Below are 13258 nucleotides of genomic sequence, written 5' to 3'. Positions count from 1 at the left end.
ATCCACTTAATACAAGCCGTCTGTGTATTGATGATGAAATGCAACATATATGACAAAGTGCATTATATGGTAAGTGAGGTATACCGCGGAGAGATTACTGTCGATATTTATTTTGTGTTAATGACCAGCTGACTGCATTTTATCCCATTTATTGCACGGCTACTGACATTATAATTAAATACTCTCACATTACAAGTTGAATTGAATTTAAATATTATAATCTTTCCTCCACAAAGAATAAAAAACGATTACAATGTACATGATAATCGTGCGAGTCGAGTCCGCGTGATAGCGCCGACTTTTCTCTGATATAGCCGCCTTCGTTCTAAAAAAAAAAGCCTATTGTAATGGACGACAGCGAACATTTGGAGTGCCCAATCAGAATCAAGAATTGTAGAGAGCCGGGTATCATAGCCTACTTTTTGTTTGGAACATGGAAATGAGCTGGTGGGAAAAGTTGAATACCTAAATATGTCAATGCATGGTCTTTTCCTTTCGGTTGAGTACATATTTAAAGGGAAAGTTCACTCAAAAAATGTAACTTGCGTCGTCACCGTGTAATCACCCGAATGTCGTTCCAAACTTGTAGACTCAATTTATTCATTGGAATAGAAATTAAGTGTAGCTGCTTTCCAAATGAATTTTTTATTCCGTGTGTCAACCCGCATTATTTTTTTTTACAAGTAATTGTGTTGAACAGCGGATTTTGTGGTGAGAAACTACGTTACCCAAGATGCTGTACAGAAAATTCCACCGATCAGAGAGTCGAAAAAAGTTAGATGCCTAAAGAGCTCTTTAGCTCCGCCCACTCCAATGAAACAACGCAAATGACGTAATAGTCGATATCCCTACCGTCTCAAAATACTTACATAAAAAAGTCACTAAAACTTCACTAATTTTGTGATTCACCTCGTAGCTGGTTGGCTTGGTTCGTGGCTTATAATGGTTTAACAACGACTTTCTTATAATCCCAATGGGAAAAATTTATGAATAAAATACTTCTGGAACTAACACCGCTTGAAACAGGCACTTTTGCACTCTATGTCGTTCCTCTGTGCCATTATCATTGTAGTGTGTTGCTTTTCTTTTAAATTTAGAAAGATTTTGAAAACTATATCGTTATCGTCTTTGGTGTGAACGGGCCTTTAAAGATGATTAGATCATAATTATTAAATTATTTTTAGGTGAACCATTCCTTTTATTCATATTATTCTTACGACTCTCTTCTTCCCTCAGTCTTGCTCTTTTACTCATTATCTTGTCCATCTAGTCACCTCAGTTTAGTATTAACCTGATAGGTAGCAGATGATGTTATCAGATAGAGACCATTGTGCGGCTGTGCAAACATTAACATAGTCGACGGGACCGCGATGCCACACAATAGGCTTGCTAGGGGACTACAGAAACCCAACTAAAGATAGATTTGTTTGTGTATGACTCACACGGTCAGTTCCCGAAGCATCTGACTGACTCAATGCTAACGCATGAAGCTTATAACAAACCCAACATGAACCCTGTTCTGCTCTGTTTGTCCCCCCTACGCACAGACCAAGCCCTATCCCACAGTGCATTGCGCTTGATGAAGACCTGCGATGGGTTCTGAATAACAGTGGCTCACCACACCTGGGTATCTGATGAGAATATATCTAGATGAGAATTTTTACAGTGGGAGGGAATATGGGGGTCCGTAATCCCAGTATGGCAGAAATAAAAGGATGGTTCAGCCAAAATGAAAATACTGGCATTTACTAGCCCTCATGTTGTTGTTAAGATCTTTTTTCTTTTTCTTTTTTTTGTAGAAGCACAGTTGTTTGTTCATTCGTATATCATTTTATTACCTTCATTCGATGTCATTGATTCCTATCACTAATCTGTAAGTGACGCTGGTATGACGCTGGTATGCTTACCTATGATACCTCAAAATAAGTATAGTGTGTGAGTGACTAACAAGTCAATCAAGTCGTGTGTCACAGTTCAAAGCTGTGCCTGCACTTCAGATGTGTGGTCACAGGGGGCGCAGTGGAGCCGAGCTGAAGTTCTGAGGTGTGGAGAGAGACCGAGAGACTGTCTTTGGGGTAGAACTCCGGTTCAACCATATACGACTTCCTTATCAGTCCCAACCTGCTGGTAAAGTCAGCCTGCAGTGCATTGAAGAGCCAAAGCCGCTCCACACACACGGGGCCCTGAGAAAATAGCCATGCCTGTAGAAATGAACAGAATAATGAAAGAGAGAAAACCAGTGAGAGAAACTAAGTGGTATGAATGTGATATCGCCTATTTTCCATAATCATCTCATGTATGCATAAGTAGGTGCTTTCTGGATGTTTTACAAATGTGGTCTTTTATGGGCAAGTAAATATGCATAAGGTATGACGTTGAAATATTTGTTTGGTCTCGCTTTTAGGTTATATAGGTAGCACATCAATAATAAACAATAAGATTCAATAATAAAAAAATTAACATCTGTATGCGAGAATTGCCTGCCCTAATTTTACACTATTTAATGTGGCCTATATCTGTTAGCTCAGACAGCGAAAATAAGGAAAAATACATTAAGTATCAAACAGTCGTGTGTCAAAACACCTGGGAATTTTTACATTTTGTGTGTAATAGTCACTCCACTTCTATGAATTAAAACATTAAAATGTTCTATAATGAAATTGTCTCCCTTTAGCAAGGAGCACATTTTGTATATTTTCAGGCTGAAGAAGGCTATATTTCATTGAATCAATACATATTAAAATATAAATAGGCCATTTGAAATATATAAAATTGTTTATTTGTATTAATTTGACAGTTAATGGCTGCACAAATCTGGTCATTTTAAAATAAACGAAAATTTAGTACACGTCATATATCACCCTTTCAATGTCAGAAATATGTATAATACATAATTCATGAGTTTAACTGCGCTTGACGTCACAAAGGAGTTGCATGAGTAATACTTGACGCCTGTCAATCAAATTAACCAAGTGAATCGGACCTACTTAGACCCGAGGAAGAAAATTAACCGTGATGTTTGCTTTTATACACATGAAAACGGAGCGGTAAAGACAAATACACGTTTTAAAGCCCTGAGAGCAGACTGACTTGAAGAGAAACTTTAAGATGTAACTTAAAGAACGCAAAAATGTTTTAATTTCCGTAACAAAACGAATGCACGCGCAACGCCTGTTTCTTTCACTCTCAAGCGTACGTTCATGTTAGAAACATTTAAACAAATGAAAATGTCTCCTGGAGATGGACAGCTTATCATACATCTTACACCCAGAGTTCAGCTCCGAGATACCCAACACGCCGCTCAACAAACTCAACGCGCGGGCACGAGCGGACGGTTTCAAGCTCCCCTCTCTGTGAATTGATTCTACTATGAGCCTACCCGAATCGGAGCGAGAAAAGGCGGAGGTAAACACACACAAATATAAACTTTTAATCGTTCAAACATCATCCTTATACTTCCTCTAATCAATCAGATATGTATTTGAAAACGTGTTTTATGCGCAGTTTGTTTCAGAAAACAAATCCTGACGTAATTAACGCCGTTTTCCCCTCCGCAAGTTTTTCTCCACATATTCGCTCCCCCTCCGTCGAAAATGGAACAGTCCACAATTTATTCCAGGGAAAGACTGACAGTTTTTTGGGTCATGAAGCAGCTGTTCAAGTCAGCAGCCGTTCCCCCCTCCGCTAGAATAAGAAATTAGTCCATTTTAAAGTAAATAACTAAACCCCGAAGCTGATAAGGGAGCGTTATAAAATACTGTGCCGTTATGATTTTACGGAGAGAATGGACTTAGGATAAAGACGCAATAAATGTGAATGTTCCTGTCCCATCATATTATGGAAATGTGAGATCTAAATATTTTGAATCTCAAACGGAGGGGGAACAATAGATACTAAGGCCTAGACAATAAAACAGAGAGTCACACTATTATAGGCTCAATAAAACAAGCCTTGCCTTGCCTTGGTTAATCTTAAGAATTCCCATAATTTACTGAATTGATGACCTTTCAAATTGTATTGTGTTCTTATAATAACATTTGAGGCACCATATCTTTGTGAATTCCGTCATTCTTAACCCAAATGATTACCTGGGCTATTTTCTCAGAGGAGGCACGGGAGGCTCTAAAATAAGTAGAAATCAATTTATAAAATAATTGACAGTGCAAAAAAATTAAACTAAAACTAAATATGAGATAGAATAATGTATGAATACCTCATTTTTATAAAGTAACACTGTCCAACAGCGACACAAGTGGATGAAGTTTCAAAGAGAGGCAGAGAGATATATAGGCTATATGTATACATATTATGCACCGATATGAACATTTTGGCCAATACCGATAACCAATATTTCTTTATATTTAAAAACCGTTAACTATTTGGCCGATAAATCTAAATCTAAATTTTTATATAATTCTTTAGAGCCCGATTGCAAAAACAAAAGTCTCACCATTAAAAGCCATGTGCCAAGCACACAATTATAATGTTCTCATTATAATTTTGTGTAGTCCGTATGACAGACTTGTAATGCACATGTTGCACTTAACTGCATTTTCCTTTTTTGAAGTGATTCCAATCATATTTCAAGCAATTCAAATCCATAATGGCGAACAGTGTGCATCTGAAGTGTCTCAGTTGAAGGAAATAATCCATTATGTATCGGCTAAATTTTATCGGGCAGATAACGATAACATTAAAAATGAACATATATCGGCTGATATCAATATGGTGGCCAATATATCGTGCATCCCTAATACACACAAATACACACACACACACACACAACATATTATGGTATGTTTTATTGTTGGTAATGTAAGATAAATCCTAACGCATTTGTCTTTTACCTGAAACCATGAACATCAAATAGATTTTGAACAGGGGTGCCCACTCCTGTTCCTGGAGATCTACCTTCCTGCAAACACAACTGAACCAGCTAATAACGATCTTCAGGAGCACTTGATAATTACAGACAGTATCTCCAGGAACATGATTGGACACCCCTGATCTAGAACATTAATTCCTATTGGAAAAATAACACAAAGAGGAGACTTTGCAACTGGCACAAGTGAACTCTACATCAGTTCACACAAGTGTATCGGTTGCACTTGTTACATAAGCAGCATCGGTAATCTCTGCGCAAGGCATCTCTTATATATCAAGGTTAATCTGGATAAATTACCTGAATCTTGGTTATCCTGTGTGATCTGTACTGCTCCCAGACAAAGATTCATGGATAATTCAGTTAGACTTTTCTCATGGAAAATGCGTTTTTGTTTAGTTTTGTTATTTATCATATTTCTGTGATGTATTATTCTAGTAAGATCTATACAATCCCAGTGTACAGTGGTGATATTGATATTGAATTCAATGACCTACAGTATACAACACGCGCCTCGTCTTTACAAAACCCTGTCAGATATCTCACGGTACATTTCAGCTCCTATAAAACTGCATCTCAGATTTCGCTGAAGAGACTATACATGTTTGATGTCAGATTTAGCTGCTGACGTTTACCCCCAGTCTGGCAGCGGATGTCAGTGTGGTCTGTATCAGCGCCTCGCTCCAAATCTATGTGTCCAGCATCACCAGTCAGCAACCACCATCCGTTCTTGCTCCAGCCTGTAATGAAGATCATATGTTTAGCTGGTGCTGAAACCCAACACGAGACGTCCACATCAAATAAAAGCTGCTGCCAGCAGTGGGGCCTGCAGGATCTGTCCCGCTCCGGGAAAATGAAACCATATCTCCATAGGCCTGCAACACAGGCCGTAAAAGTAAAGAGGGCCCCAATTCCCCTGAAAATACCCAACCTAACCAGGCTGGGATGAGTTCACTTCTGCTTTGTCAAGAGTAGAGGTTTGGACAAGAGATTGACAGACTTATTGAACTATGACATTTCGACATACAAAGAGGCTTTTGAGGAGTCATACTGGAGACTGATTAAACTGGTTGCGCTGTGTGTTTGATTTACTAAATAGAGCCAGCTCATAAGAGTCATTCATTTATGAATCTTAGTCAAATCTGCAGGACTGGGCAGTTCAAGCAATGTGACTGGAAGGAGTTATGATTGGTAAGCCTAGCAGGATTGAGAAGTTGCTGTGATTAAGTGTTGGTTTGGCCGAAACCACAAGCAGTTCTGTCTTGGCAAGGTTGAGCTGAAGGTGATGGTTCTTCACTCAGCAAGAAGTATCTGTCAGGGAGGCTACTGTCCTATCATCCGGCTCGAATGAGAGGTAGCATTGTATGTCATCAGCAGCAGTGATAGGAAAAGCCATGTTGCGGAATGTCAGATTCTAGTGATGGCATGTTTGAGAAGAGAGGTGGTACAAGCACTGAGCCCTGAGGCACCCCAGTAAAACCCCTGTATTTTTTTTTCATATACCCTATGTGTCGTTGTATATTGGAATAACTGAACACCCAGCATTGCAGTTTTCCAGCTGATAATTTAAATGTGCTGGATAGTGAAAGTAAAAATGGCAAATTTTTTTGTCAGTTTAAACGACAGGAATGAGATTGATGATAAATATGTCTTAATTTTGCTGACAGTACAAATGTAAGTATTGTATGATTAACATGTTAGCCAAAAATATGCTATTAACTGGTTTAAATGTGCCATTATGTTTGTGGAAATTAATGCACTTAAACATGTTTAGCCAGCAAGGCTAGTTCAACCACAATTAACTGGACAAAAATACCTACAGGGAAGTAAGTTGTATATTTGTAGGGTTTGTTCTGGGACAAACACACACGCTGTATGTGTCCGCATGAACCTTGAAGTAGGTGTAATTTTCTTAGTAGAACCAACTGAAAAGAGTTCAAGCAGAGGTATAAGACTCAATCAAGAGCATCTAATCCCATCAGCCTCAGCACAGTCCTTGCGGCTCATGTAACATCCATTTACATTTATTTATTTGGCAGACGCTTTTATCCAATGCAACTAAGGCCGTGCCCTCACTACACGACTGACAGACTACCAAAATTGCTGTATAGCTCACATTACACAATCTTTCCTGTCTTCTGTCATGTTGTTGTCGTAGCAGAACACATACTACAAAAAAGAGCACATGCAAGGTGAAAAAATTACAAGATCTCTGTTCAAGACATATCTTGAGCATAACAACAATAAAATCCAGAAAACTTTAAACAACTTTAAGTGTTATGTAAAACACTTCATGACAATCGTCAAATCTTTCTTTTTCTACATTTACTTTTCTTATATACATTTTTGTTAACACTTTACAACAGTTTCATTTGTTAATAAATAAATATATTCTATTGCATAGAATACAGTAATAAAAATTGACAGCAAATTGACCAAAGCTCCGATTGTTTTTTTTTTTGTTTTTTTTGTTGCACACCTGTTCCAACCAGAAGTTCATCTATGACACCAAAATCACTTGGAAATCCCTCACATTCAGTCAGTATTTGTTTTCTCTGGGAATTCCACAGCGTTGGTATCACTAGTGTTATAACTAGTTGGCTACATGACTACAGGCTACATGAACACTAAAACAAAAACATTCAAGGATCCAGACACTTAGGCTATGAGCCCTAGAAGAAACCTGAGTCCTGCTGTTTGTCAGACTCTCCTCACACACACACACACTGGCTCTGCCCAGATCAGATGCTATCTCTTGAGAAGGTGTCTGTGGTGCGGATGGCTGCTGTATGAGCAGGATAAACAGCAGCAGTGGGTATAATCCACTGCGCTCAGACCGAGAGCCGTGTGGATTAGCTGCCTCCGGCGCTACTAGCCTCTTCACTGCTTTCGCACCTTGAAAGGACCCTAATTGAGCCAAATCGTATTATTTGGGACCTGGACAATGAGACGATAATCAATTGGGCCCCGGTTGTCTTTAAATGGATCATCCTTGACATAGCCACAGCTTGCTCTGATGTGTTGATTGCCCAAAATGGATGGGATGAGGAGGAAAACGGATTTGTTGTTCATTGATGGCAATATTTTTTATGGGTCTTTGTGGGTGTCACTTTTGAAGTCAATATAATTTACAAGGTTTATGACTTAAATGAGCAATTAATGGCACTCTCTGTGATTAGAGTGCAAATTTCAAGAGCCTGCAAGGCGTAACAATGTTTTTTTGTTGTCAAAATTAAGCTGTATTCTTTTTAAATCTAAATAAAATGTAAATTTAATAATTTAATCATTTAAATAAAATAAAAAAAACTACACCAGAATTGGTAAACAGGGCTGAGGAACAAAAATACATTCAAGGTTAATCGGGCTAATTTCCATGCTGAGTTATTTGTATATTAGATAATAGTTTATCAAAAAAATATCTAGTAGTTCTCACAACAAAATTGTGGGATTTGTGTCTGTAATGCTTTAAGAAATGTTAAAAATGTACTCTATTAATTCCTATACATGTTTATGTGTTAAATGAGCTTTGATAGCAATTAATGCTTTGAGCCACACTCCCCAATTCATAACTCCAGCTATGAAACTTTGAAGTCTTTGAAAGTATAAAATAAAATAAATTAAGACCATGAATTCAGGACTTTACTTCCTCTGAAAATAAATGAAGCCCGTAAAAGTGTGGTATCCTTCTGAGATGGCGATGAAGAACAAGCCTTCATGAAGCTTTAAGGAGGACAAGAAATTTGGGGAATTCAAAAACGGAAAAGTCAACCTCATTTTATGCCAAACAAGACTGAATATATATAAAAAGTCCTGGGGAAGAAAACGATTAAGGCTATTAAGGGCTGAAAACTCAGCAGACAGTAATTCCCAGTGTAACACACCTTGTGCATATATATATATATATATATATATATATATATATATATATATATATATATATATATATATATATATACGCATTTCCTGATTTACATATGATATTTACATGCCTATGTAAACAGGCATGGATGTACGTGGGAAGCATGCTAAGGAGGACATAACGCTTTATGACGATGTATTAAGTTAATGAGCAACTGCTGCTAATGCGACATATTATTATACGTTTTGCCTAATTTGAAAATGCTATTTAACCCATTTTATCATGTTCAAATCAATTCCACAGATTTCCTTCCAAAATCAAGACAAAAGTAAATGCACACATCAGAGTCCATATAGCTGCTACAATTTACACTTCATGTCACTTCAAGTCACATGAAATCAAAATTGACAGTTGTTTTTATGAAATATTGCAGTGTTTATTATAAATTATGTATCCATGCACATCATTTTTTTAAATTCATGTGCCTCATAATCTTTAATCAAAATAACTTCCCCTCCCTTTTGTAACGACTTCTCTCTTCTCTTCTCTTCTCTTCTCTTCTCTTCTCTTCTCTTCTCTTCTCTTCTCTTCTCTTCTCTTCTCTGATAACATGTTTACTGGCACGTGTGCAGGACAACCCAACGTAATCTCACAGTAATTCGTACATATTTTACGAAGTTTCAAATATGTACAAATTCGTACGATTTGTCTTCACCCCAGAGATCGGTAGGTTTAGGGGCGGGGTTAGGGGAGGTCCTTCCTGATGACGCTTCTAAAAAAATCGTACGAATTAGCCACCTCGTATAATACGTTCAAATTGCCATGAGATTGGGCTGGACAACCTGTCAATCCCATGAGATCGACCAATAGCAAACCACAACAATCCAACCATCCAATCAAATCAAGTCCCGCCCTATATTTTTTCTTGTTGGTTTCACATATACATCACATGCCGACTTTAAATCAAGATACATTTACTTGAGAAGCAAAATGACAAAAGATTAAGCCTTGTTTTAAACAAAAAAAAGCTGCCGTTTGTGTCAGAAAATAATATTGTTTTCCCTTTGACAATTTTTTTTGTGTTTTAAGCATAAACTCACTTAATTCTGATCTTAATTCTGAAAAAAATATATATATATACATATATATATATATATATTAACAAGAATTTAAATTTTAATAATTTTTCTTCTCAAATAATAGCCTATATATTTTTTTATTTAGGAATGAGTAGATATTTGTACTGGCAAACAAGACATAAAATACTAAGAAAGAAAAAAAAGGTGTCGTTGTGTATATGTGTTTGAGTGTGAACGTGCAAAAGTGAGTATTTGACAAAAGAAGCTCGTTTCCGTGTGTGTGGGAATCTCACAGGAGTCTGAATGTATTACGGGTTTAAGAGAGAGTGTGTGTGTGTGTGTGTGTGTGTGTGTGTGTGTGTGTGTGTGTGTGTGTGTGTGTGTGTGTGTGTGTGTGTGTGTGAGAGAGAGAGAGAGAGAGAGAGAGAGAGAGAGAGAGAGAGAGAGAGAGAGAGAGAGAGCCGCAGTAGTATGTCAGAGAGGAGGGTGTGTGTGGCGGACGTCACTGAAGAACTATGTGCAAGCGAATGTTTGTGTGTGTGTGTTTCTGGAGAAATAATGAACATCTCTGTGTGTGTGTGTGTGTGTGTGTTTCGGTAGCCCGTTGGGTAAGCGTATGTATGTGCCCAATTACGTGTCTGTCAGTGTTGTTGTGTGTTTTGCGTGAAAACAACAGGCTGAATGTGCACGTATCTGTGCAAGACAGCAGTTTGAGAGAGAGCAAGCGAGAGAAACGGCTTGGCAATGGTGTTTTTCCTGCAGTAATCAGGGAGAGTATAGCCCTGGCCCTGTGTACCTCTCCCTGCCTGCGGTTTGTCCACATGCCTCCTCTGCTCGCAGTGGGGGAGGGTTGTGTGTGTGTGTGTGTGTGTGTGTGTGTGTGTGTGTGTGTGTGTGTGTGTGTGTGTGTGTGTGTGTGCTTTGTGTGTGTGTGTGTGTATGTGTGTGTGTGTGTGTGTGTGTGTGTGTGTGTGTGTGTGTGTGTGTGTGTGTGTGTGTGTGTGTGTGTGTGTGTGTGTGTGTGTGTGTGTGTGTGTGCGTGTGTGTGTGTGTGTTTTAGGGGTGTTGAGGCCCTTGGAAGGGAACAGGCAGATCTTGTTAGCTGGCCTGACCCACGAAAACACAGTCAACAATGCAACACGCTAAGACGAGATGTGATGACAATACGCCACAGAAAGAGACAGGAAAATTCCTGCGCTGGCATTTCTCACCGTGCAATCAATCCAAATGTCATCTACCATATATTCACTGTAATGCTGCGCTGTCTCGTTCGTTTGTCCCCATCCGAAATGCTCAAAAATCAACTATTTGATGCGAGAAAACCAGATGCGCCGGTACTCGTCACAGAATATCGTTTCTTTTTCTGCTTCCCCCGACAGCTCCAAAGTCGGTGAGGCCCTGTTCCATCTATCTACATCACCGAAATGGCATGCATGGTCCGCCACAATGTGGTGGGACTTTATTCATGCACGAATAGCCTTTTTCTTGTTGCTCTTAGCAATACCTGCTTTTGATTAGTTCGTAACGACGGTGCGTTCGAGTGCTGAGTGAAACACCAGACAGGCAGATGCAATTCTGCTACTCTTATTCATAATCTTAGTATATGCATGACTTAATTTAAAAGAATGGATCGTAATTTCATTGTAAAAGCACCTTGTTTCAGTAGGTACATCAATATATGACACTGTTTAACTTTGTACATGTCTACATGTTCTTCATCTTATTGCACTCCATCTTCAAAACAACTTTCTTTTTCTGCTGATCTCACCTATCTAAGCCATGTGGAGTATTGAATAATATTAACCAACAAATAAATAGTAATTTTTGCCGAATTTACTAGTAACAATATCTGTATCAATATTTAGATTTTTTTTAAAGAAACTTATTTTATTCAGTAAGGCTGCATCAAAAGTGATAAAGATTTTTATAACAAAAGATTTTAATTTCAAATAAATGCTGTTTTTTTATGATTCGTCGTTTCAACGAAAAAATATTTTGCAGCACAGCGGTTTTCAATATTGAAAGTAATCAGAAATGTTTCTTGAGCAGCAAATAAGCATTTGAGAATGACTTCTGAAGGATCATGCGACACTGAAGACTGGAGTAATGATGCTGAAAATTCAGCTTTACCATCAGATAAATAAATTACATTTGAAAATATATTCAAATAGAAAACCGTTCTTTTAATTTGTTATAATATTTCACAATGTAAATGTTTTACTGCATTTTTAATCTAATAAAAGCAGCCTTGGTGTATAAGAGACTTCTTTAAAAAAATCTTACCAACCCCCAAGCTAGTGTTATATCTTATGCAGTGTTGCTTCTCAAGTAAATTTATCTTGTTTTAAAGATTTTACATTTAAATTTAATCATTTACTTGCTTTTATCCAAAGCGACTTACAAATGAGGAGAGCAGAAGCTATCAAACCAACAGTAGGGCAACAATATGCAAGTGCCATGACCAGTCCCAGTTTGTCCAGCACAGTAGACGTAGCAATGTTTTTTTTAAGAGTTAGAATTAATGGGTCAACTGTTGTCGAAAAAGACGCGTCTTCTGCAGTTTCTTGAAAATGACTCGAGACTCAGGTTGAGATGGGCAGGTCATTCCACCAGCCTGGAGCAGTCAAGGTAAAGGTCCGTGAAAGTGATTATTTTACCTCTTTGGGATGGCACCACAAGGCGCCGTTCACTTGCAGTACGCAAGCTTTTGGATGGCATGTAGTTCTGAAGTAATGAGTTTAGGTATTGGGGTGCAGAGCCAATGGTTGTTCTGAAGGTAAACATCAGTGCCTTGAATTCGATTGCGAGCGGCAATTGGCAACCAGTGCAAGTTTATGAAGAGAGGTGTGACTCGGCTCTATTCGGCTTGTTAAAGACCACTCTAGCTGCAGGGTTCTGGATCAGTTGCAGAGGTTTGACAGTGCATGCTGGAAGGCCTGCCAAGAGAGCATTACAATAGTCCAGTCTGAATAGAACAAGTGCTTGGACAAGGAGTTGTGTAGCATGCTCTGATGGAAAGGGTCTGATCCTCCTAATGTTGTATAAAGGAAATCTGCAGGACTGGGGATTTCTAGCAATGTGGTCTGTGAAGTACAACTGATCATCAATCTCAACTCCACGGGTCCTGGCTGTCCTGGATGGAGTTATGGATGGTTGACAAGCCTAGCTGAATGGAGAAGTGGTGATGATGTTTTTGGTTGGCCGAGACCACAAGCAGTTCTGTCTTTGTAAGGTTGAGTTGAATGTGGTGGTTCTTCATCCAGCAAGAAGTGTCTGTCAGGCAGGCTTAGATGCGACCAGCTACTGTCCTATCATCCGGCTGGAATGAGAGGTATGCGTTGTATGTCATTAGCATAGCAGTGATAAGAAAAACCTGTTTCTTTAAGTCAGATCCTAGTAATGACGTGGATGAGAAGAGAAGTGGTCCAAGCACTGAGC

The 13258-nt window shown here is 38.5% G+C and overlaps 1 protein-coding gene across 1 annotated transcript in view; it reads right to left on the bottom strand.

Annotated features, from left to right (window-relative positions):
* The window catches only part of LOC143736071 (uncharacterized), a 795401-nt gene that overhangs the window by 553233 nt on the left and 228910 nt on the right, over window positions 1-13258 (bottom strand). The window lies entirely within an intron of this gene.

Source organism: Siphateles boraxobius, unplaced genomic scaffold (genome assembly GCF_051911475.1).
Source record: "Siphateles boraxobius isolate OS27281-9 unplaced genomic scaffold, OSU_SipBor_1 13, whole genome shotgun sequence".
NCBI lineage: Eukaryota > Metazoa > Chordata > Actinopteri > Cypriniformes > Leuciscidae > Siphateles > Siphateles boraxobius.
This window is presented reverse-complemented; position numbering and strand designations above follow the sequence as displayed.